A 26,002-nucleotide genomic window follows, 5' to 3' on the forward strand; every position below is an offset into this window, starting at 1 on the left:
TTTGTGTTCTATATGGAGGATAAACAGTGATGGTTTAAAATTCAGAGTTTAGGGGCTATATGGTTTCCCCCTCTTCTTTGTGTAGCATTTTCTTGTGTATGTCATGAACATTTAGTAGATTATTTCTTAAGGAGTTCACAGAATATTTTGTGAATGTTGCAGGGGTATTGAACAAAGATCTTTTAAACTGGGGAAACACTGCTTTCATTGTGTGCGTGGTGTGGTTATGTTCCCACTGTTATTCCATTTTATTTTAAACTTAGTCCATTGAACCATGAAAAAATCTTAAGTATGAGAAATGTACTTTTCTTTTTTGTAGCTAGTATTATAAGCCTCATAAAAAACATATATCAGACGAATAAAGCAAATCTTTATTTTTGCAAAATGTAAGTAAGATATAACTATTTAACTACTCCTTCAAGAAACTGTGTGAAATTACACATGTTGCAACCAACATGTTGTTCCATATCCATGGGTAGAAATGAAGCTAGGTTTCCCACAGATCTGTGCCCTACATCCCTTCACCTTGCAGCCTCCACATCTGCAATAAATCCATACCTCCTCCTACAATTACCCCTCCCACACACACCACATCACAGCAATATCCCTCTGTCTTCCCTAGATCCCTCACATACCGTATTCTTACTTCCCCTCTGTGTCCCCAATATTCCCGACTGCAAAAAGCCCTCTCCTCTACGTACACGTGGTATGCAAGAAGCACTGTATGCCGTCAGCGGTTCGGAGCTATGCACGCGGAGCCTGCCCAGCCAGCCGTGGTCCTTGGCTGCTGAGAGCGCCAAGCAGAAAGGCTGTGTGCTGAGCCATCCCTGCCTGTCTTTCAGCATGTATCTGTCTTCCCCCCAGTCATGCATTTTCCCAAAGTTTCTTGGAGCAGCGTATATTTGAAACCTGGTGTTTTTCTGTCAAATGCGGCTGCAACTCTCCTGTCACTTCAAAAGTTGTTGAAAGGGAAGGAGGAAAGACAGACATACAGGTACACAGAAAGCTTTCTTGTGTAAGCCTCATTTCTCAAGAAAACCAGCCAAGTTGAAGGTAAGAAAGAAAAGCGAGGGCCATAAGGGTACAACAGTTTGAAACAATCAGTTCACAAAAAGACAGAGAGAAAAGCTTGCAGCCTTTAAGCCTCATGTTGCCATGAATTCTTTTCCTGCTGCTTCCCACCTTGGATTTGCTGTACGATAAAGTCCCTGTCATACCTCTTGAGGACAGGCACAAAGTTATGCAGTGGCAGCAACAGTGTTTTGAAAGAACGGTTCAGAACATCAGGGGTTAACGATGTCCACAGCCTCCTGCCTCACTGCTCACTATGTCTACGCATTTCTTATGCAGAGCTGATTTACAGCTGCATTGCTAAGTTTTATCCTGGGAAAAAGCCTCAGAAACATGTTTCTGCTACAGAAATTCTGCCCTTTGAAATTGGGGAAGAAAATGCCTATAAAATATGCCATAGAGCTCTATGATACAGCACTTCAAAATGTACTTCATTACATACCAGGAAAGCTAGAACTTCAAAACGCTTTGATTAAAATGAAAGCATTACTGTACCCTGTTAATTAGGATATAGTACTTAACACTATTCTTAGTTCACACTGTGCACAGTAAGTACAATTCTATTAATAGGTTTTCTGGGGGTTAAGGGAACAGTGTTTATCTTTCTTTTTTTTTGCATCAAAAGGCAGGAGCCGGCAGTCACCATTTTGAGCATGCTATGGGAAGAGGAGCTTTCCTGCCGGGAGAAGCCAAAGAAGAGTGGAAGGAAAAAATATATGTGTCGGATGGCAGAAGGGAAAGGGGGAACAGTTAGAAATGGGTAGCTGATGTGCATTCTCACATTCCCACAACTTTTTTTTAAAGGGGTTGAAAAGGGGCAATAAGGTACCCTTCTGAACATTTAGGGGAAAGGTTTTTTGCAGGAATAAAAATAGGGCTTGTGCAAATGCATACAAATACTTGCTCGATAGTCAGATTGGAAACAGAGAATTTTAAATGTACACCACAAGCAGTGAGTCTGAGTAGCTTTTTCTCTGCCACAGTCACTGCATTCAGCACATGAGGAAAGGTTAAAAATTCAAACAGCTGCAAGTGTCCAGCAGGTACACGGAAAAAACAGGTCCTGGATGTGTATCAGAATAGATAACATTGCTTACATCTAATGGAAGAAAAAAAAAAAAAAGGTCAAAGTCAGAAAAGTCAAGGAAAAGAATAATCACAAGCCCAGATCACTTTCTTGGTACTAACAAGCTGCCTATGCAAAGTGCTGACAGGGTTTACACCAGTGGTGTAAAAAGGTTCATGCTGGCCCCTCATTTCATTCCAGAACAGCAGAACAACTCAGCTCTGACCCGTCGGCAAATCAGCCACCTGAAGAGATACCCTTCCTGCCGCATTTCATCGCACAGCAGACCGAACCTTCACCCTTCCCCTTCTAGGATGTCTGTCCCACGCTAGGCAGACGATGCTCTTATGTCAGAGCATAGTTATATTAATTAGGGCATACCGCCAGCGCGACCTCCGGGTTGTGTTCGCCACCAGCAAAGGGCTTGCCCCAGCTGCATGCCAGCATTCAACTGGGCAGCAACACCTGATGGTGAGACGCAAGGGCAGGAGCGGGCACGCAGGGCTGTCCCCTGCAAGAGCGCCTGGCAGCTCTCCAGGAGAGTGTGTGGTCCAGCTGCACCCAATGAATATTAGTATGCTTTCAGTTAATGCACTCTGAATCTACTGCAGTTTCAAAAGGAGCACAGAATATATTTTATCTCAGCAGTTAATGCATGATAAGATTTGTGCTGTGTGAATGCAGGTCATCTGAACGTGCAGAAACCAAGCTCAGAGTGAATGTGAAGGGAGCCCCTGCTCCCCTGTGTAAACAAGTTCTTAATCTTTCTAGGCTCTACCTGAGAAAGGAATTAGGATGCTGATTCTCAATTTTGTCAGTCTCCTCTCCATCATCTGTGGGTGTTTATTGAAGCACTGGGCTGGTTACATAATTTTTCACATTATTCTCACAGGCTGTCCAATGTATGAAGTCGGTCTTCAATTGAAGTTTTTATTTGCATGCTTCACAGCCCTTAAAATATTCTGCCTGGAATGTCAGATGAGGTTAATTGAGGACTCACTTGATGATGGTATTATTGTAATTTGAACTTGGAGAAATCCAATATTAATTCTGGGAGGATTCTATAAGATTTGTTTTTCCTCTTTAAGTTTTGTCTTTGTACTGAGAATTAGTTTGTCGTTTAAATTCAAACCGATTGTCAGTGTACTGAAATTCATAACATTTTAATGAATTATAGAAATTATACTTTCCTCAAAATAGGATGATAGCATTGTATTTAAATATTATTCTTCAGATTCTACTGCATAGGAGACTGTGTTATACCCTTTTTTGTCTAGTATGATTTGGGGGATTTTTATTTCCTCTTGGCTATATGCAGGAAATTATTTCTCAGCTTTGGCTGAGATCAGGCATAGTTACTGTTGTAGGCTGTTGCCTCATTGTGACTGGTTTGTTTATTTACCTTTGGAAAACTGACTGTAAGAGTAGTTTTCTACCTACCAACAATGTTGTTTATAAATCTCCTCCTTTCTATTTTCCCCTCCATTTTTTCAGCAGACAGGTCATCTCCATGAGGAAAAGCATTTGCCCCTGTTTAAAATACAGAATAGCACTGTAACAACCCAAGTGAAAGGCGTGTGTGTTAAAGGACTGAAGTATCCGTTCAGATCTTTGTGAAAATCTGTAAATGCAAACTTTATCACTCAAAAGTTACGGAAACATTTTTTTTCTCTAAGCATATCTTGGCATCCATCATTCTACCATAGTAAGCTCATGCCCTGTTGAAGCATTAGGTTTTACCTTGTGTTGGCAATATTTACCATGTTTACAGGTATCCAGTGGCATAGTAATAAACTTAAATTCCTTATCCATTACCAAACATATTTCAAACTAAAAACCACAATGGTTTCAAAGAATATGTTTAACAGCTTTTAGTCCAAAGTTTAGTGAGATGTATTTAAAGCCTGATACAAAGAATAGTTTAACAAATGCTTTTAAAAAAACCCAAACACAACACTAATATCTAAGTATTCCCTGCACAGTCTAAAATTTCCACAATATAATCCTCTATCAATCGATTTATATTAAAGGAAACTGAATGTTTATTTCCCAGCAGATCATATTCTGCTCCCATAGGACTGAAAGGGAGTTTGGATACAACTGTGATATTCTTGCACTGAATCATTAGACAGTTTTAAAAATTTGCATTTCAGGCAAAATTCTACATAGATTTGTTATTTCAGGTTTTGTGTCCGATCCTTCAGAAACAAAAAGAGGCAGACTTTTACCTTCATATGGAGTCAATGGCTATATTGTAAGGGTCATCTGCAGGGCATTGTTTGAAAATGCGAATTTCATGCTCATGTTCATACCAGTTCATGAACCGATGTGCATGTTCGTATCAATTTTATACAGCATGACTTTGCTTTGCTCTGCTGGACTGTTCAACAAAGTATCTTTCTTTTTTTTAACTTAATATTCTGGCCTTTCAGTTTTACTCCTCTGCACACCTGTATTTGAGTCATGCACTAAGAAGTGAGACAACGTATTATTGTAGAACGATCAAGTAACTGTCCTCCTGCCTCACAGCCATTACTGTTGTTTCTGTGCAGAGGATACTCATTATCCAGTATGTGAAATTACAATGGGAGAAAATAGTGAACATCTCAAACAGAGAAGTAATTACCATGTACCATAAATTATATGGTTATGTTTGTCTTTTAAAAAATGTTGTGGAAAGTTTTTTCTTTTTTTCTTTCCTTTTTTAAACTTCAGATGCTTTAAAGTACTATGGATTTCAATACCATCACTCTTTTCTGTCTTAAATATCATAGCTTCATACCATCATGGGCTACCGTTGCTGCAGCAACAAATGTGACAAATTACTTCATGTAACTAAATACCCAGCTCCTACATGTTCACTGGCCAATTAAAGAAAACAAAAATGTGCATAAAAAAGCATTTTTATTTGTTTACAAAATAGCAAATGAATTTAACCTCCCAAGAAAAGCTCAGATGCTATTCTGAATAGTTCTGAATAGTACTGAACACCGGAGTGATTCAGCAATACAGAAGGAACACACGGTTCATAGGTAAGGATGACATAAAAGTCAAATGTTTAAGGGATACCTTATTTTTGTATTTTTCTTAAGCAAGGGCTAAAGGTCAGAATCTTATGATCCACCATGTACAGACTTACAGCAAGGAAATCAAAGAGTTTATCTTTTTCATTCTTCTCTTTTATAAAGTAGCCAACTAAACTGCCCAATTAAAAGGGTCAGTCACTGTGAGCCAGAAATAAGAATTTGGGCTCCCCTGACAACACTGGCGTTTTTCCCCATAACAGTTAACAATCTGGTCCAAGTACATTAGGTAGTAAAAGGGAAAGGATCCTTACCACAGATTTATTTTCGTTAATTTTCATATGGTGCATGAAAGCTAGATTGCTTTCACAAAGGATACATAAGCAAGGAAGAGATTCTTGGTTTTTCTTGACCTTCATGGAAGGCTGTCTTTTCTCCTAAAACCTCTACATTCACCTCCATTTCACTGCATTAGGAAAAGCAAGCTTGGAGTGCTCAAATCCCCATGTACCACAATCCTGTTGATGTTAACCGCAGACCACTCTGTAAGACATCTAGCCAGGAGCAAGAGGAGGTGGTGTGAAGGGCAGGTGTCCATATGGATCGCTCTGCTCTTTATGCATATGCAGGGTCTTTCCCTGCAGATTTTCAAGCTGCTTCTTATCATCTTCCCTTTAGACAGGAACTTACAGTTGTCTTTCTCTGTTGGCCCTCTCCCTAAGGTGTTATAGCAAGGGGAGGTGATTTATCCATGGGTTATTAGAGCAGACACCACATACACTAGGAATTCCCAGTGTATAAATAATGTCCTTGCTAATTAATTTATTTGTGTTTGAGTCTCTCCTCCTGTCCTGTTACTGGCACTTGTGATTATTAGAACAGAAAGCCCAAGTCCTTTCCCAGTCTTTGTCAGATGGCAGCTTCTTGTGTTTACTAGGGGGCTGCTCTGTACACCATCCCTGGAATGAATATTAGCTGCTCTGCAAAAAGCAACAGCAGAGAAAGAATAGAAATTATGAAGTTTGAAACCCCGCAACCATATGTGATTTTAAAAAAGTGTATTCCTGTCATGGTAAACCTGAAGATTAACAAGGAAGTCGTGCAAAACACCAAACTGAGTGCTGGCTCAGTGAAATGAGATGCCTCCTTTCTTGCAAAAGGAGAAGAGTTAAGTCGGTTATGACAAAAGCACATCCATTCATGTCAAATGAGGCTTTCATTAGAAGAAGTAAATAGCAGTTTTACTCTTCCATTGACTGTGCATTGCCCAAGTGGTGCTGTATGGATATGAAGTTGTTGCAAATGTCTGGTCCAGAACTTCCCCCTCCCAACGTGAGCTGCTTGCTGAGAGGAAACTGATGGAGAAGATAAAGCCAGCTCCTTTGGCGTCTCACAGGAGAGGGATTAATGTAGAGGAGGTAAGCTGAAATTTCAGCCTGCCACCACCATGAGGCCATAGAGATCAGAAAGTCATGGTGGGTAGGAATTGCTCTGTCATACACAAGAGCCTGCTGCAGCAAGAACACAGCTCTTGGTGCAATTGCAGTGTGTCCCCTTGTCCTTCATCAGTCCCTTCCCAGCTATGCCTGAGTGATAAGGACACAAGATCTTCACTGCAAAATGCGATATAGTAAAAAGGATACTTTAAAAAATGGTGTTGCTTGTCTGACCACTGTTATCGCTGCTAGCAATTGTCACTATATAGATTTCCAGTAGCTACAAGAAATATAGCAAGGCCCAGCCCACCAGATTTTCCAAATACTGTGGCAGAGTCTTGTCTAGGTGAAGAAGGCAAAAATAAATGTTTATCAAAGAGTTCTGATTGCTAGAGAATAGCCACCCCAGCTCCTAATGGAAAATTACATTTTGCAGAACAATCTATAGATGCTATCTCATAGCTGTCACAGCAAAATTACCTTCACAGAAGTAAGCCAGGAGCTCTGCTAGGAGTCGTAGAGTGTGGAAATGTCCTGAATCCAAGAGTATCTCAGTGGTGCAAAGTTGTTTCTCATTTTCATTTAAAAAAAAATGCAGTGAGGAAAGATTTGACATTATTCTTTAAGATAACATGAAAACCACATCAATTCTGGACTGTAACATTCTTATTCTACCCAAAAGTAATTTGCTGTCTATGCATGAGTAAACTGCTATTTTGTTTTGTGCATCTCCAGAAGTATGTATTTTGTTTCCTGTTCAACAGAAACTCTGTGTGAAAGGAAATATATAAATTACTTCTAGCTCTGTATGGTAACTATGCAGAGTGCCTGACTTACAGTTCAGAAGCCTGAGAAAGAAACCTCTTCATTCTATATTAGTATTTTTTCCTGAACAGTGTCTAAGTTGAGGGCTCTGGAAATAATCAATAAACTGAAGAGACAATCAATAAACTGAAGCAGCAATAGTTACCATAGAAAAGTTCAGAAAAATCTGATGGAAAAGTTAAGCAAACAGCCTATAGAAAATACAACAAGGAAGCTGTTGATTCTTTTTCTCTTTATTTTCTGTGAGTGATAAGCAGAATGATATAAAAATATATGGTTTGGGTGCTTCGTTTTGGTTTGTTTTCCCAGGGGCTGGGCACGTGCAAGAAGCAACTATGGCTTAAAATTAAGAAGGTAAAAATGTGGACTAGCTAGTGGAAGGCATTTTGTAACTGTTATGGAAGTAAAAAAAATACCCAGCTATTGAAGGCAAAAACGCACACAAAACTAAGATGGATTCTATACAACGCCCTGAACAATGCATATTCAGAAGCCACGAGTCTTGTTTTATGCTTTTTAAGCTAAAAATGTAAGGTCTTTTCTCCCCCTTATTTGATAACACATAGGTTAAACCAATGTTCACCTTAATACATACTCTAAAAGACTTTCCAGAATGGGAAGGCTATGGGTTCCTGAAGAATCCAGATCTGAAGCAGGACTTTGTATTTGGTGGCTAGAAGTAAAAGAACAATCCCTTTTCTCATGAGTTTAAGACCAACACTGCCACATATAAAGGGTCTCAGAAGCTGTTTTAATAGAAGCTGTGGAGGCAAAGAAAGGGCTGTGGACTAAACTGATGGCTAAAGCTTGATGCACCTTGATGAAGAGATGCCAGTAGCATGTTATCGCTGAATTGTCCACTGCTTTGAACAGAACACTAGAAAGATAGACAAGTTCTGGCAAGCACAATCCAGTTCTTGCACCCCAAATGTCTAAATCCTTCAGGACATTTAGCATTGCTGCCAACACTGGATTCCTAATCCTTTTGTTTCAAAAAAAGAGCAAGATTGTGCCTGTTCTTGCTTTGGGAAAGGGGGCAAATCTTTTCATTCTTTCTTCCCTTCCTTTGCCTACAGCTTTCTCACCTACTTCTGGCTGGACACAGTCCAGTGCTAAACTATCCACACGAGCGGCCAGGGCTCCTTGTGGCTATTTCCTTGTGAGGAAGCCGTACTGAAGCCATACCTCCTGTAAAATGCATACAGAAAACTGAGCTTTCGTATCAGCCACTCGCATCTTAGCAACTTGGTGCTGAGAAATGACAGGCAGGGCTGCAGAGTTATTGAGGGAAAAGGAGAGAGGAGAGAGTGGTTTGTTTAATTATTCTACATCAGCTTGATTGCTACAGTGTTATCTTAAAAGTGCAAAGATTTGGCAAATAGATTTCTGGTAATTAAGTGTTCAGAATATTGTAACGCTAGCACTCGGGATCTTTCGCCAAGGATTTACTCACACTAGAAAGAAATACCCAGCCTCTCACATTCTCTGACCTCCTCCATGGACCAGCTATCAGACACGCAGGCAGGCAAGTGCACCAGGCTTGCAGATCAGAGGCACCCCTGTGGCACATAACAAAGAGAGGACTACGTGTCGGGGCTGGGGAGAAATACATTTCATCCTTCATGACGAAGCCCATGCTATCTGTGCTACCCTAGCGTGTTTGTAGGCATTACTGTCACCACATCCTAATTCCAGATGAAATTCTGCTGTCATTTACTGCCTTGGGTGAGACTGAAGTCCAGCACATATAATAAAAAGGAGCTTTAAGCAAGTAGTCAGGAATGAAGTGAATATGAATGTCACAAATTGTGGATACAGTGTTGGTAAATTATCCAGTCTGCAGCTGCAATACACGGGGAAACCAAAAGGAAGTATCACAAAAACGTTAAGTGTCACAAACGCCCTTCCACAGTGGGAGGTGAGCAGCACTGTTACCTGGACAAAATATATATTTATATAATAATAATTCAGAACGAATTAGACTGTATAAACTCTTTTGGGGGCCTGTGCATGTAACACATCCAATGGTAGAATATAAGCAAAAACTACAACACTGTCTTCTACAACTGCCTCAGGCAGCACATGCTATCTGAGACCCATCAGAACAAACCACTTGCCTCCCCAAAACGACTGCTCACATGAGGCCTCAATCCTCTCATCACTTCCTAGGCTTGCACACATTTCAGGCGACATTTTGGAGTATATGTTGGCAGAAGCAAGCATATGCACCAAAATGAAGGAGTTTGCCAACGTAAAATAGAAGAAACTTGCTATCCACCCTGTGATACTGGCTGGGAGTTTCGGCAACTACCACATAAACACCTGTTTACACTTAATGAATGGTGCCGTGGCAGAGGGTTATGTGGTGATATGAAGCTCTTCATATGGACACGATCTAGGTTCAAAGCTCTGTAAGCTGCTCTTAGTTGGCAATACCGTGTGAGTTTTTCTTTTCTTTGTTGCGTGCAGTTCATCCTCAGAGTAAGAAGAGCCTCTGTGCTCATCTGGGCTTTGGAACAGCAGTTCCCTTGAACACAGCAGGCGTTCAGCCTGAGGCTAACCAGGTTCAGGCACTGAGCCATGCAGCCTTAAGTATGCATGCTTGCCTTGCATAAAGAGGGATTTATGAGTCGCTAGTAGGGGCAGATAGCTGATATTTGAAAATAAGAGAAAATGCATTAACAGAAATTCAATTTAGGTTAAAAAAAAAAAAAGAGACCTATCTAGTTAATTTTAGGAGAATTCATGGGTTAAAATATAAGACCTTTAGCTAGGAAATAATTGCACACTTCTGACCTGAGGCAACCGTCAGAATTTGCTGAAAAAAAAAATGGTACATGTCATTAAATTTAATAATACTTAATTATAGAATCATAAATATTTGAGATTGGTAAGGCCCAGCAAGTCATTTAAGTCCCCCTTCTTATCAATGCAGGACTGTTCCCTACTGCACATATGCTGGTATGTTTTCTGCAGACTATTAGAATTCATTGTCAGGAGGATTTGCTTTAAATTCTGCCTCAATTTTCCATTTCTTAATTTCATCCCATTACTCCCCGATATACCTGCTTGTTTCATGCTAAGTAATTCCTTTCCCTCCCTAGTGTGTATGCCAGTCAAATATTTGTAGATGGTTAGCATGCCTCTCCTTAGTTATCACTTAGCCAAACTATACATATTTATTTAGTTCTTTTAATCTTCCTCATAGGTAAATCCCTCCAGACCGTTAATTATTTTGTTGCTCTTTTCTGAACTCTCTGTTTTCAAATCTTTCTTGTGGTCATATTGAATGCAGTATCCCAGTTTTGCCACATAGAGCCACAGAAAAATCAGGGGGGCTATTGCATCTCTGCTGCAATGCAATGTGTCTTTGTGTCTGACCCAGCATAATTTTTTTTCCTCTGCTCTATCATGCTGAGCACCATGCAAGGCTGGAGAGAGGTCAAAACAACCTCTGTTTTTAAAATTCTGCCTGAAGCTATCCCTCATGGAGCTGTCAGCAGGAAAGACATTTCTTCTTCTAAAACCTTACTTCTGATAGTTTTTCCATCTAAAGATGTTGTAACTTGAGCCACCTTCTGCATTGGGCAATAACTTCACTTACACTTCTCCCCTCTTTCTGTGCTCCTTTACTGTCCTCTGCCCTGTGTGATTCAGCAGAAATCAGTAAGAATGGGAGAACATACAGAGCAAGAACAAAAAAACCAGCAGCTTACTGCAACAGTAGGAAAAAGCTTCATCTCCTGAGTTTATCATCCCACAGATTAGTAGCCCAGGATGAGGAAAAGACTCTAGGGAGGCACTGTGATGAACAACGCAAGAACGAAGACTAAAGTTAGGAGACAAAGTAGTGCAGAAATAACTTAGTAGGGCAAGCTGACAGGAGAGATGAAAATAGGGAAGACAGCGTATGTATTTTCTTCCTGGCCAGCACCTCACAACAGATTCTGTTCTTGAATAATTGGTACTACATTGATTGCTGTGGATAGCTTTGTTTTGACTTTTCCTTGTCAGTTTTGACATCTGCATTCACACTAAAACACTTTCTTCTTTCTCAGCCCTTGGTTCAACTGAGTTGAAAGGTGGACTTCCCATGCAGACTCTAACTTTGCTTTCCTGGCAGGGCCACTGCCCTCACCACAAGGTCCCCTAGATAGCGAGGTCCATCTCTTAAATGTCTTGGGCACATTGCAGAAAAGCTAGGGGAGTTAGGATAACCTGATTGATGCCCTAGGTTAGAAAGAGACTACTCAGCAACTGCTTGTTCTCTTGAGACCTTACCTGATTAAATGGAACACAAATACTGTCCAAGAAATACTGGATTCAAATAATATGTATCAGCTGTACTGGTGTCCAAACTAAGGGATTTTGTAGTGTTTGGTTTGTCCTTATCTTTTTAACTTTTTATTTCATTTTGTAAATCATGTCAATTGACAGAGCTGTGCAGGAATGCAAAAAGTAAATGTAAAAATCTGCAAACGTAAAGGTATATATGTAAATATTCCAGTACAGGGACGAGTGTCTACATAAAAGGCAACCTATTTCTTCTTCCTTTCTCAAAGTCCTCAGCTGTTTTTGGTATTTTTTCCCCCTGAAAATAAAGAAAGGGTAACTTGGAGTGTTAGAACCAGCTGTAGCACTATAGTGTTCCAGATCTGTAAGGATATTTCGGCACCTAATTGCCAACTTGGCAGACATGAGGTTGTGTCTCTGTTTATTTTTTCACATTTATTTATATGACAATTGCCATGATATTTGTTAAGAATACTAGAAAATACATGTTTTTTAATTTTCCTGTAACTGCCAAGTATCTCTCTTGCATAAATACATCTGATAAGTCGTATTACCAGAGTAACTGTCTGAAATCATTCTATGGGAAGAAATTGACCATTACGTGAAACCTATTTCAAACAGTAAGACGACTAACACGAACAGGGAATGTTTCTGTCTTTAATACAAGGCAATATTTTCCAACCTAGCCATCAGTTTTGCTCACATCCAGCCATACACAAAAGAGTGCCCATGTGCACGTCTGGATGAATACTCAGTACCTGAAGCTGACAGGACTCACGGAAGCCATCACCTACATGCGAAAATCATGGTGGTTAAACAAGGGATGCTGAAGAGCTCTCATCATCAAAACAACCTTTTAGGGTTGCACATGCACATGAATCTAATAGCTGCAAAGCCACAAAGGCAAGGAGAGTAGGGGACTGTGAGACCACACTCCTACCGCGTGGGCTTGGCTCTGGTTGACCACAGTCCCAGGAGCATTCCCCTCTTATTCTTTTTGGGTGGTACAGGAACCTAAAAAAAGTTGAAAACTGAAGTCCTGAGGTAAATTCAGATGACAGATACTGAAGCTTTTGCCTTTCACTGACTTACCTAATGTGTGAGGCAGCCAGCATCATCCAGAAAGAAGGGTGTTTATGCAGCAGTTTTCCCCAACTTACACGATTTTTTCAGCCTGTGTCTGAAATGCTGTAACACTCTCAGTTGATTATTCCTCCCTTAAAAAGGTTTTGAGACATTTTTTGGAAAAAAATATGCAAAATATATGGAGATTAAACTCCAGCCTCCAAATCTCCTTATTTTATATCTTTGTTTTGGTGACTCAGAAAATGAAGGCTATCGGCTCTTGGATTATGTAAACTGACATGGTACATTTCGTTCCATTTTCTTCAGCGTGCACACATCAACTTATCCATAAAGTATTGATTGCAGGGGGCTGAAGCTGTCTGCACAGGACTGGCTGATTTTATAAAAGAATTTATTTGCAATTCTGCCACAAAAGCAAGGTGTTGCTGTTATTTATAATAGAAAGTATGCTAAAGACATGCAGGTGTCTGTGGGAGAGTGGCTTGCACTCTAATGCCCCAGTTTATGTCTTTAAGCATAGTATATGTGAAAACATGACGAGGTCACTCCACTGGAGTTATTCCTCTGGGACAAATTGCCTTCAAAGCCTTCTTTTCACTGCTGCAGCCAAACCACTGCTTACTCTCTCCTTTCCACATACCTGTATCTACAAGGCATTTCCCAGGCTGAAGCATGTACTTATGTGCCGAACACTTGTTCTGTGCGCAAGCAGTAAAGATAATGTTTCGGAGTTGTATCATACACCAGGCTCATTCTCAGCAGATCCGGCACACACATCCTGGAAGCATCAGCCACGTTAAGCAGAGCTCCATGGCACAGCTACAGAAACCCTGGGCATCTCAGATCATGCCTAGACCACAGCCAACGCAGAGACGTAACACGTCCGAGAGGACCAGGCACGTGGTAGAGCCTTCGCACAGCTAAAATCTCAGGAGGTCTGGGAAAACTCGCAAAGTCTTCAGTACGAGTGGGATAAAGCTTCCTCAGACACAAGGCTGTTTCAAGGAAAGCCACAGCCGCTATGCAGGCTTTGACACAGAGTGGCTGAAGCGGTTGCGCAAGCTGCAGGGCAACGCCACAGCCGCATCTTCTCCCCTCCCCGTCCTGCTCATTCCCCCGAGGAGAGGCAGGCCGTGCTGCCGCGGGCTCTCAGTTCAGAGTCACAGGCGGCACCTGCTTCTTGTGCCTGCCCGGGTACATGCTCTTACCTTCGGGCTGAACGGCGCTGCCGCCCGACCCCGGGCCCCGCAGCGCGGGCGAGGGCTGACCCCAGCCCGGGGGCCGCGCCTGGCGGGGGGTGAGCAGAGCCGGTGGGCGCTCCCGCTGCCCCGCACCGCCTCCTGCTTGAGACAGCCTGCTACCCCCCACCGCCTTTCTTCTCCTCGCCTCTCCTCGCCCCCCGGCTCTGAGAGGCGGCAGCACACCCCCCTTTCCGGGTGGAAGTTGGTCAATGCCGAGGGCGCGGCCGAGGGCGCGGTCCCAGGCTCCAGCCGGGTAAGGGCGCTGGTCTCCCACCGCTGCCCGCCTGCCTGGGACTCCCGCAACGGGTGCTCGCACCACAGCCCGCAAATAGCTTGCCAATGTGTCAAATAATTTTTTAACCCTTCTCCAAACACCATAATAATTTCCTCCCTGCATTCGGGGCGGCTCAGGCATTTTGCTACTGAGACGTGATAAATACGGTCTGGCTCGACTTCCAGAACGCGTGAGGCATTCCCGAAGTTTCATAATGCTCAAAGAGGTCACGTTATGAACAAAACGCCCACCGCTGCCGGTTGGGTCCCGTTTTTCTAGGCAGCGGTTTGCTGCCTTCTGGCTCCTCGCCGCGGCCGCCGTGGGCAGTGCCGCCTGTAGCGGGGAACCGGCGGGGCCCGGCGGGCAGCCGCGGGCGGGCTCTGGCTGAGCCGGGTTGTGGAGCGCTGCGGGTACCGGTGCACCGCTCCTCTTAGTGCCGGCTGGCGACTGGATTAGTAAACGGATAAAGTAGCGAGGTGTCTACGGTTTTTGCTCTGCCTCTGCGGTGCGTTTCTGTACTTCAGCTCTTGCGCTTTCTTTACACAGAGCGTGGAAAAATTTTTCTGCATCTTAATTTGTCGCCCCTGTGTCACACTTTTTTAAAAGGATTTCTCAAAACCAGAGGGGTCTAGCTGATTAATAAAATGCAGGTATTCATTAATAAACATATATTTAAGAATTTTAATGACACTGTGTTGCAGCAGCTTCTTGTGCTCTTATTTTAGGGGATCAACATTTGCACCAAGAAAGACAGCATCAGTCACCTTCTCAGATTTTGTAGCCCATCTGCCCTACACTGGCGATCCCTGGAGATGTCATTACTGAAATGATGAGACATTCTGGTTTAAGTGCTTGTGGTCTCTGCAGAGCAAGGGGCTGGGAATTAAGTGTGCATCTTATGCATAGTAGTGCAGAACAGCATCAATAAATGACTATTCTCCTCCTTAATGTTTGCTTTTAGATTCATGGGGACTAGAAGGTACTAGTGCCAGGCCAGAACTCATGATTTTTAATTCCTGTTCCGGCCTGGATTGGTACTGCTGAACTCCATTGTGCCTCTGGAAAACGGACATAATATTTGCTCTTACGATTGAGCTGTTGTGCTGATCAGCTACTACTCAAGCAGTTCTCTGAATAAGAAAGTGCTATATGGCAAGGAGGGTTTATGTTTGTAATGGAACAGGGCTTCAGTAATGATCCTTGGCTAAGATGAGACATCTGGAGAGACTTTACCTGCCCTGTCCAGTGAAATCATGGGTGGTTCGCCAGTGATTTCAGAGAGGGAATTCTTTTGTTTTTCATGCTAGTTCTTCTGCTACAAATCCTTCTATTTTTTCTTTTAGTACATGCAATGTGGTACACCAAACATGTCTGTGTTTATTCTACATCACGTTCTATGATTTGTTTTTTGTTTGGATCACACACACTAAAAAACAGAGCAATCATCTGATAGCAAGGTAAGCTTTGTGTTAAGGTTAGCACTAATATATAGCAGGTCTCCTTGTGCTTAAAACACAGCTACAGTAAGCTGAATTATTGTACCTGTTCAGTTTTCATAGTTATTACTTGGTAGGTTGCCTCTTCAGTGTCAAATTAGAAGTCATTCAGCTAGAACCATTGCAGTGGTGCCTCTTGAGGTTTGTAGGCCCACATACTTGAAGTATATTACATATTTTTCCAAACAGTTGTGCTTTCACAGGGGTCTGTATTAGAACAGCATGAAATCTGCTGCTGTTTACCTGGGTTTCATCTAAACCTCGCTGGTGGGTTCACTTTATGCAATGTCAGCAGCACTGAGAGTCAAACTCTCTCTGTTTCAAACTTGAAACTTAAAAGAAAACTTGAACTCAACCTCCTGAATTCGTTCCAGTGTCTTTCTCCTTTCCATTCCTTTCTTCAAGGGCAAATTTGCATTTAGCTTTCTGATATTTTGTGAACACCAAACAGCATCTTTTGCTGCTTTTCGAGAGCCATTTTATTTTGCAGTTTTGCTTCCCCTTCTGCCCTACCTTGCACACACTTACCCACATCGCATATTTGCTGTGGTATACTGAAAGCAGTATGGGGAGCATGTATAGATTTCATTCACCTTTTTGTTTTATATATTTGTGGGCACAGAGAATGAATTAAAGCATTTGTTTAGATACTGGCTGGAGAGACCATAAAATAGAGGACAGGGGACAGAAGGGCTGAGGAAAACATTCAAGGAACCAACTGCCTTATTCAGGTGAAGAGGAACTTCAGGGAAGAAATGCTTACAGATTATAAAAATTAGGCTTATACTGGGTGTAAAGGTAGAAGGTCTTTTTCTGTACCTTAGTAATTAAAAATCAGACTGGTTGGTGAAGCAGAGAAGTGTTGTGGTCCTCATGTCACCATTAAGGAATCTTCAGCTCCAATAATTGAAGTGAAGGTGGAGAGACATATCTAACCAGCTTAAATTTGTGTAGAAACATGGTAAAAGGACTAGGCACCAAATTAAAAAATGTTGGATTAAGCAAAATAGTGATGATTTTTCTTTTCTATACATACTCTCTTTGCCTGATTTATATATGCATCTTCTGCTGTTGTTAATTTTGTTTGGTCTCACACCTTTTTTTTAAAGAATTGCTCTTTTAATAAATCATACGAGCAGCTATTCTTGTGGTATCTTTTCTTTTAGATTTGACTGAAAACTGGCCTTATTTTTCAGATAGTGCCTTTGCCTGAAAATTATCATTACAATGTCTTCTCGCAATCAAGAGAGAGATTTGAGTAGGGTCAAAGACAAGTCTGTTTATGGGATTAAATCAGAGAAGAGTTCCAGTCTTCCCATGGGATTCTTAATCTTAGAAAGTAAAAAACCAGATGTGATTAAAAAGAATTATACAGAAAATAAAGTTAATGCTTTTATCTAACATAATAGGAAGGTAAAATTTTAAATACAGACAATTATTTTTAGTTAAAATTAATGAAACTGAGCAATATATATGTGTTTTATATTCTACAATGCATGTTAACACAGAGTCTCCAGGGAACCTCTTAAGAGTTTAAGATTCAAAGTAAAAAACTGTAACTGAAAATCTAGCCTTGATGATGGTTATTAAAACAGATATCATGAACCTGAATTGGTCCTTGTACAGTATAATTCCTTTGTTTTTGTATAAGAAGATGAAGTACCATAAACTTTGGTTTGATACTTATTTTTCTGTTCTGGAGAAAAGATGAGAAAATTTCCCCCTGTTACAGCTTGTATTTGCAAAGCATGATGGATAACCTGGTTCAAAGTGACTGAGCATCCACTAAAATATTTTCATTATATGTTCAGTGTCATTTTTTTATGTGAAAGCATGACAGATTGTAATAATCAGCAGAGACCCCTTATAACCTCTTTTCTATTAAAAGGACAGGCATACATGTGACAATTCCTTTATTTGTCAGACATGGGAGTATATAAAAGCAGCACCTTCTCTAATTCCTTTCTCTATACATCCATATCCATACACAGAGAGGTATACCTCTATATGTGCATGCGTTTTACTTCAAAAAGACCTTTCTGTGGCCCTGCCCAACTTTTTCCTTGTATATATGTCAATGAATTTGTTTCATTTTGCTGCTGGGAAGTAATATTACATCTGGATTTCAAAGAGATCTATCCAGAGTAGGGATGGGGTTGTTGTATTGTCTAAAGGGCAGCTGTGAGGAATGAGACTGCTTAATACTGATGGAGACTCATGGGCCCATCCTTTGAGAGCCTCCCTTTGGGTTCACCCACACACCACTGCATCAGATACAGAAAGCAGAGAGTCCGTGGAGCAGCCCTGATGCTGACAGAGCTTGAAGTGTTGGGCGGGGAAAGTCTCAGTTTTCCTCAAACCCCAGCACAGGCGAAGCAAGGATAACAGGAGACTGGGCACTCTCTCCAAAAGGATTTTGCAAAGCCTCAGTGGGAGAGCGTGGCTGCAGCTACAACTCTGAAAGCTGTCTAGAAAAATTTTCATACATCACATATGATGTGTTGGCCCAAATGTTGGAAGTTATACCAAGCATCCTGCTCAGGCTTCCCAACAGGGGAGTCTTGCTTACATGGGAAGATGCTGGGCAGAGTCTGTTGTAAGATTAATGAGGGTAAGTGACAGCTCAACAGAAATGACAATGAGAAGTAGCAAATGAAATCCTCTCCAGGCCTTTCCTGTCTGCAGAGTGTAACACAAAACCCTCAGCTACCTAAGAAATGAAATAAATTCTTTCTAGGTCATTTTATTTTTAAAGATTAACTTGGGATCAGAGACTTGCATCATGCTGTGCTGATGCCTCTGTGTTTTGCAATATAGTTATTGGTACAGATTTTTAAGGACTAAATTGTCAAAATAGTTCAGGAGTTGTGTGAAATCTAATCATTTGGTACAGATTATAGTACCTTTGTATTTGAAATGGATTTTTAAATTCCAGTTGCTGGAACTGCATCTTTAGTTGTTCCTTGATTGTTTGTAGATGTTATGAATGCCTTTGGATCCAGACAGAGTGGTAATGGCTTTGAGCATAGAAATGGACTTGCAGCTGTGTTCTCAGGAGAGCTTTCTACACTGGGTAATAGCTCAGGTATTGAAATGTGTTCATCGAAGAGGTATTATGGAGGCAGAAAAGGGAACCAAGATTTGACCGCAAAGTGGAGATGAGAAACAGGAACAGGTAGAAAGAATTTAATTTCTCATGGAAGTTCTGGTAAAAATCAAACCCCATTATTTTCATCACTAATTTTAGGCCAGGGTCTGCAACCATTGCTGAAAGTACCCATTACCTTGTTTCCAGTGCAATTCCATTTATTACAATACGTGTCAAAGAAACATGGCAAACTGTTCTTCCCAGGGTAAGCTGCTGCTTAACATAAGTGTCAGAAGTGTCTAGCCTTTATTGATTCAAATTCTGAGTTCTTTATATGATATAACCATCCTAAGCAGAAATAGCTAATGTGCTGAAAGGCAGTACATTGTATTTGCAAAAAGAACAGCATGAAAGGATCTATGCTCCAGCGATGTCTTGTTTTCTTTACTGTTGCTACAGAGTTGAAAGCCCATCTGTCCCCCTTATTATGTTAAATTCATTGAGGAATCACTTAACTGAAGTATCCTTAACCTAGTGCTTCTGCAAACTAGTACATCTACACAGAGAATAGTTATTAAAATAAACATCTCATTATCAGCATCCTAATGCAGTACCATTGTGAGTAATCAATGAGATCTCTGGCAATCGTGGGAATTATACAATATAATTGAGTTATTTATAATAAAATTGCTAAAGAGTTGCTGATCTTCCCAGTAAATCATTTTTTCTTTTTTTCGTACAGCCTGCTGATCCTCCTCTGAATTTTTAACACACCATGTTTTCTTCTTTGTCCTAACATAACTTTAGAACAGAAATCTATTAAGCTAAGCTCAGGTTTATAAAAGAAGAAAATGATCATGGCATTGCATTACAGAATCATGTTATGTTCCTTAAGCTTTAAAACCATCACTCCAGGTAAGAATTTTATGCTATCCTCCAAAATGAAGTAGAAGCTGAAAAGATACAATATGAGAAATTTTTCTATGTTGCTTCCACCTCATACTGACAATCTATATTTTGCCCCTTTTACCTTAGCCTCTTAGTCAGCCATGCAGTAAAGTGGGTTTGAAGCCCCTGCACACCCATTACAGAGAACATGTAAGAATCAAGCTAATGCTGAAGCCTCAGCTCTGAGAAAACAAATATGGGAATAAGAAGCTTCCAGCAGATACAATAAAGGCATACAAATGCCTTTGCTTTGCAAGCGTATGCACCCGTCCCCGTTTGTCCCTGCTTCTCCGCTGGGGGTTAAGCACCTACAGAAGTCCTGGTAGAAGGCTACCCATGGCTACTCCTCATCTGCCTCGGTGCAAAGACTTCCAGATTAGCTTAAACTGATGATGAAGATGACATAAGATAATCCTGCAGACTTAACACGAGAATGAATGAAAGAGCACCCATGTTGTGCAGTTTCTGAAGAAATGAGGGCAGTGATCTCTAGCAGGTGAGTGCTGATCATCATTTGGAGCTAGTAAAGTTATTAACCACATCTAAAACAGGTTTGCCCACTCCCTAACTGGAAAGGGAAGGGATATGCATGCAGCTGTGATTTTGCCCTCTAGACGGTCCGACAACATAGAACATGGATGCATTGGATATCTTTAACTTTATTACAAGTATTTTCCTCTCTCCTCTTCCTCTCTAATTGCTCCAGCAATTATTTGGACTCTCAGAGTTAGATTGTCACTAGCAGTCATTGTCCAGGTCTGCATCAGGACAACTCTGTTGTGAGACCATCGATATCAGTGGGTTTGAATGAGTGTCAAAGGGGTTGGAGTAGATGCTGTCATTTTAATTACATACCTTTTTTTTTAAAGAGGCAATAGGCTGGTCCCCTTTTCGGTGGGTACAGGATTTGCCATGCTGTGCACTGTTTCAAGAATGACAGGTTAGAAGCCATGCAAGTCACCAGCATGAAAATTAAAGGAACCATATTTAGAGAGCCTATTCCATGTCCAGAAAAAACTCCAGAGAGTAGCAGTTAAAGCTTGCTTATTTATCAGGCAGCTGAGTTTGTAGGTGCACTGACTCCCAACTACACTGCAGTTGGGGAGCTTTTCTGTTGACTGACAATGCTGAGCCAAGAAGGCCACCTCAGAAGTCAGGTGGGAAAAGGTTGCTCTCTGCAGGCTCAGTAGTCCTTCCAAACAGAGGACTTACTTAGGGACACCATGTGTCTGTGGGAGGAGGGTGGGAGAGGTAAAACATGACCATGACTGGTATAAAATAAAAGTTAGACCTAGATCCCCTAGGCTTGGAGGGTCTTCGCGCTGGCCGTAGAGACAGACAAGGACAAATCATGTGAAGACTTGCAGGAGGTGCTGCCTTGCACCTTTTGTTGATGATGGAGGTGGGGTCTTGCCAGCTCTTTCTCCTCATTTGAAAAGCTGTACTGCTGTGTTTCATTTTACTTAACCACACAAAAATGACAGAAGGAGGGAGGTGGGAGAAAAGCATCCACATCAGACACAGCAGAAGGAAATATGGGAGGAGGGTGGAGAGGTGGGTTGGTGTTGTCTGGTTTATGGCCCTTCTGTGCCATCTGAATGGTACAAAAGGCTAAAAACCAGCTTGAGCCTCTGTGTTACTGTCTGCACCACTATGATAATGAAAATCCACAAATGCTTAGAGGAATAAACAACATTTCCTGAGGTTATATAAAAGAAATATTTATTCTATCTGAGAAAGAGTATGCAGAGAAGTATTGCAGTTAAAAAAAGGCATAATATGTTCACAATGTGAGGGAGCAGAGCAGCACAGTGAGCAACCTTAACTAGGCTGTTTCCAAACTTTTGACTGCCTAACCATGCAGCCTTAATGCTCTGTTACCATATTCGTCATGCACACAGTATTATATAGATATATAATACCAACTGTCTGGCTAGATATAGATATCTTATTTTTATTGGAATTTTATCCTCGGTCTCCTCTCTGCTTCTCTTTTCACAGTTTTTCTTAAGCAGAATGTGAAACTAATACTTTAAAATTTCAGCTGCACTTTTGAACCCCTGATATTTGAAAGCAATCTTTTTCTCGTCACAACCTGAAACTGATATGTTGTTACACAGGAAATGTTGCACATCTCAAAACTCTCCACTTACAGAAGATGCAGTACGTATCCTTTCAAAGATGTGGAATGCATGTGAAAAAAAGCTATATCAGGATTACTCAGCTCATTGGAAATTATCACTGCAGCTCTTTTCTCTACCTCCTTTTTTTCTTTACACAAAATGCCAAAATTGTCTCTTAAAAATGTTTAAAATTCATATTCTGTCATCTAGATCCTGGAGTTTATTTTGAAATGTGAGCTTGTCTGTGAAAGCTATATTATATATTTTGGTATTTACGCTACATAAAAATATTAACATAAAGTAAATCCAAGCTCAGGTGGGTAATTAAATCTAAGACAGCAATTATTAAAGCACTTGAATGATCCCCAAGACCAAATCCTGCCTGCCCAATGAAGGCAATGACACTGGGCTCCTCCAACTCTTAGATTATCGAAGGGTCCTAGCAGCCAAGTGGTCTCACAGATTTAGGTACCTAAATCTACCACCTGAGGATGAACAATTTCTCTCAATTTTTTTCAAAGGCATATGATTTTGGTGCCAAAGAGGAGGGACAGAAGATGGAGCACAGTCCTGCAGCCCAATGAGGATGATGTCTTGAATTTGTGGGCATTAAAGGAAATTACAAAACAGTCCCCAAAGCAAGGAGAAGCCTCGGCTCCTCCTTATACAGAAGGGGATATCAGGAAAGAGATGCTGCATTTTGTCACTTCTGAGCAGGATCAGGTGCAAGACAGGCTACACCAGGGAACTTTCTGGTGAAAACCCAAGTATCCTTCACCTTTTGGATGCCGGGAAGGTTAAGCGAGGATTTTGTGAGTTGTCTTCTTGGATTCAGGTGTCTAAATCTCACAGAAAACCTACCCAGCATATCTAACTGCCTCTGCTGAATCAATTTGGTTTCCCAGCTTTTTTTCTGGTTACTTATATACGTATATCTATTTCTTATATATGTATGCATGTTAACCCTGCAATTGCTGCCATGTTATGTATCAGTTTAAATTTTGACACAGGTGAGATCGAATTCCTCTCTACTTTCTCTTCACTCCCAGAGTTCAGTAAATTCTAGAAAGGAAGCATTTGGCATGCAGGAAAAGCTCTAGTGTTGTTTCTGTCTCCAGTAATCGCCCATCCATCTAGTCCATCGTACTCGACCAGATCATGTGTAAATCTGATCAGCTCACATAAGAATGTAAAAGAGTTTCTTGCTCCCTTTGGTAAGCACATCAGTCCAATAACCTAGACGTCAACAGAAATAAACTTTACACTTTACAGAGGAGAATCAATAAACCTAAGGATATGCCGATTGTAAGTGTATACAACCACCAGGAAGGATGTATGCAGCTGAAGAGAGAAATCCTTCATCTCTTAAGCTGGTCAGACCCAAAGATTTGTTTGGTTAGCTGATCATGCTTTCTTTGAGAAGACCTATGTGCCTAATGCGACAGCTCAATATGCAACATTAATTTTAATTAACAAATTGCTTGTAGACCTATAGCTCTATCATATTGTTACTGTAACCGAGGTTAGGAAATTGTCTGAAGGAGATAAATTTCAAGCAATTCAGGCAGAGGTAAATAGCCTGTTATTATCTATGAACCATTGTCATTATGGTCACTTCTGAAAAATCGTGTGTTTCCCATGGTCCATTTAATCTGTTTTACTCCCCGAATAAATGAGTTACTTTGAGATGTCAGCTGTGAAGACTGAAACAACCCCAAGCAGAAGGATTTATTCCACTAAGTAAGGTGGCAATCAGCAACATGAAAGACCTTCCAGAAAACATCTTATACAAAATTCATAGTTTTATTAATTCATAATGTTAAATGTTTTTAGCAGCTAACTAGTCACAGGATTTCATCAAGATGTGCATACATAAACAAAGGGAAGGCATTAGCTTTTCTTTAGCAACTTTGCTCTGATACCTTTATTCTTTCAGAAAAAATGTAACATTCTCAAAATGGAGATTTTTTTTATTTCAACAAGTCTGTCTACCAGATTTTCAGGAAACGTTTTCAAAATGGCCAGCATGAGGCTTCCACCAAGGCTTATCAACAACCAAGCAACAAAAAACCCTATGTTATGGGATCAGAAAAAGGCAAGAAAGGAGCAGGGGAGCTGGCGGCACGCTCCCTTCAGCCAGGGGTTTGTGCTGCCTTTGCCATAAACAGATTTTAGAGCAGGCCAGACTGGTTAATGTAATTGTAGTTCCTGAGCAGGTACTTACATGATGGCATATTGTATTTATATCATGCTGTATCATTACAGGAATGCTGTGAAGAGAGGCAGCAGAGAGGAAGGCTGGTCCTGGTGACTGTCCCGTGGTCTGAAGGGGAACACCCTAGACAGAAGGAAGGAAGGGAAACCACACCTTGCATAAGAGCATCCAAGCAAGCCAGGCTGCCAATCCCTCTGGAGGGCGGGGCAGGACAAGTGGTGGGAGAAGAGGAAAGCAGGGAAAAGCCTGAAGGAGTGGGGACTGGAGAACTTCTGAAGGGAGCAAGAGGCTACCTTCAGTGGAGGGCAGACCTACACCAAGCCTCAGAAATGACAGAAAGTGACCTTCTTAAGGATTCCAAAGAGAAGTGAGGGGAGAGGACACTTTCTCTCAACCACAGAAACACTGAAAATTATTAAATTTGAAAGAAAGCCTGGAGAAAAGGACCTATCCTTCTCAAGAGGGATATTGTTTTTTCAGGTTTTCATGTGTTTTATTTCTCACTTTGTAGGTTCTGAATTTTCCCTGCTTAGATGGTTATCTTGTTTTACTGTCTGTGAGATTTTGGGATTTATTTTTTTTTCCTAATAAAATTTAATTTAAAAGGCTACAAAGCCATTAACTTTGGGTCAACAGGAAGGGTTTGCTTTCCATTTCATGACCCTTTCGGTGCAGGGCTTATGAGCAGGTAACCCTACACCACCAGTTGTAGCTGTCAGTACTGACAAAGCCTACAAAAGTAGAGGATAGCTAAGGAATAATGTTGAAACACCGTAGGAGACCTGCACAGGGACAAAGAGAGGTAGCTCTTCCTCCGTCCCTCTCTCATCACAGCACCAAAATCTGGGAGCATATATCTTGAGTGTTTGTGAACCCTTGGAGCTAAGTGACACTACCTAGCCTCTTGGACCTTTCAAAGGCAAAAGCTAGCTGGTCTTGGACATGAACATGCAGTAGAAAAGTGATGATGAGGAAATAAAGAACTGGTTGCTAGAAATCAATGAATGACGGCCCTGAAAGCTGCCTGTGACTTACTTGAGGGTGTACGGTCAAAAGACTCATGTTGGTGTGTATCCATATTACAGCCTACATGATGTCCCTTTTGTACGCTCCCCAGCAAAGCATAAATCTGTCCACTACGCAACACTGCCTGTGCGGCAGCCTGTGCTCCAAACCAGCCACAGTCAGGGTATTGAACATGCTTTTTTCCTCGGTGCAATAGGTATACGTGGGATATGTACAGCACATTAGATTGGTTTCCAGCCACCTGCCAGAATTTGATGGCAGGAAATTTGCACAGCTTTTGTTGTAGCCAAGTGACAGATAATAAGAGAAAGGTGCCATTGTTGGAACTATCAGTATCAGATTTTCTAATACAGCCCCGTTGTAATGAGATCATACACATTGCTCAAGCTGCAATCAGAACTTCCACTGAAGGAATGAGCCTGGATAATAATAAAAGCAGAAAGTATTTTAAGTAAATAGAATTTCCCAGATACTGCATAATGTTGTTTGTTATTGCTATCTTTTATGAGCCTTAAGAAATACATTGTATAAGAATGATTTCCTTCAATATAAGCTGTTATCACAGAGGTCTCCTATGTCAATTCTTATTTAAAATATATTTCCTTACAGTCTCAATATTACAAAAGCATAAATTAATGCGACCTCTTTGCTTCCATTCCATATTCTTATAAAGCCTCACCATAGTTCTCCAAAGGACAGTTACTTGCTGCTTTGTACAAATGTAGCCTAAAACACTCCAAATAATAAGATCCATTTTGGCAGTAAAAATTCATTTTATGTACAGCTTTTGC

This window comes from Gavia stellata, chromosome 1 (genome assembly GCF_030936135.1).
Source record: "Gavia stellata isolate bGavSte3 chromosome 1, bGavSte3.hap2, whole genome shotgun sequence".
In the NCBI taxonomy this organism is placed as follows: domain Eukaryota; kingdom Metazoa; phylum Chordata; class Aves; order Gaviiformes; family Gaviidae; genus Gavia; species Gavia stellata.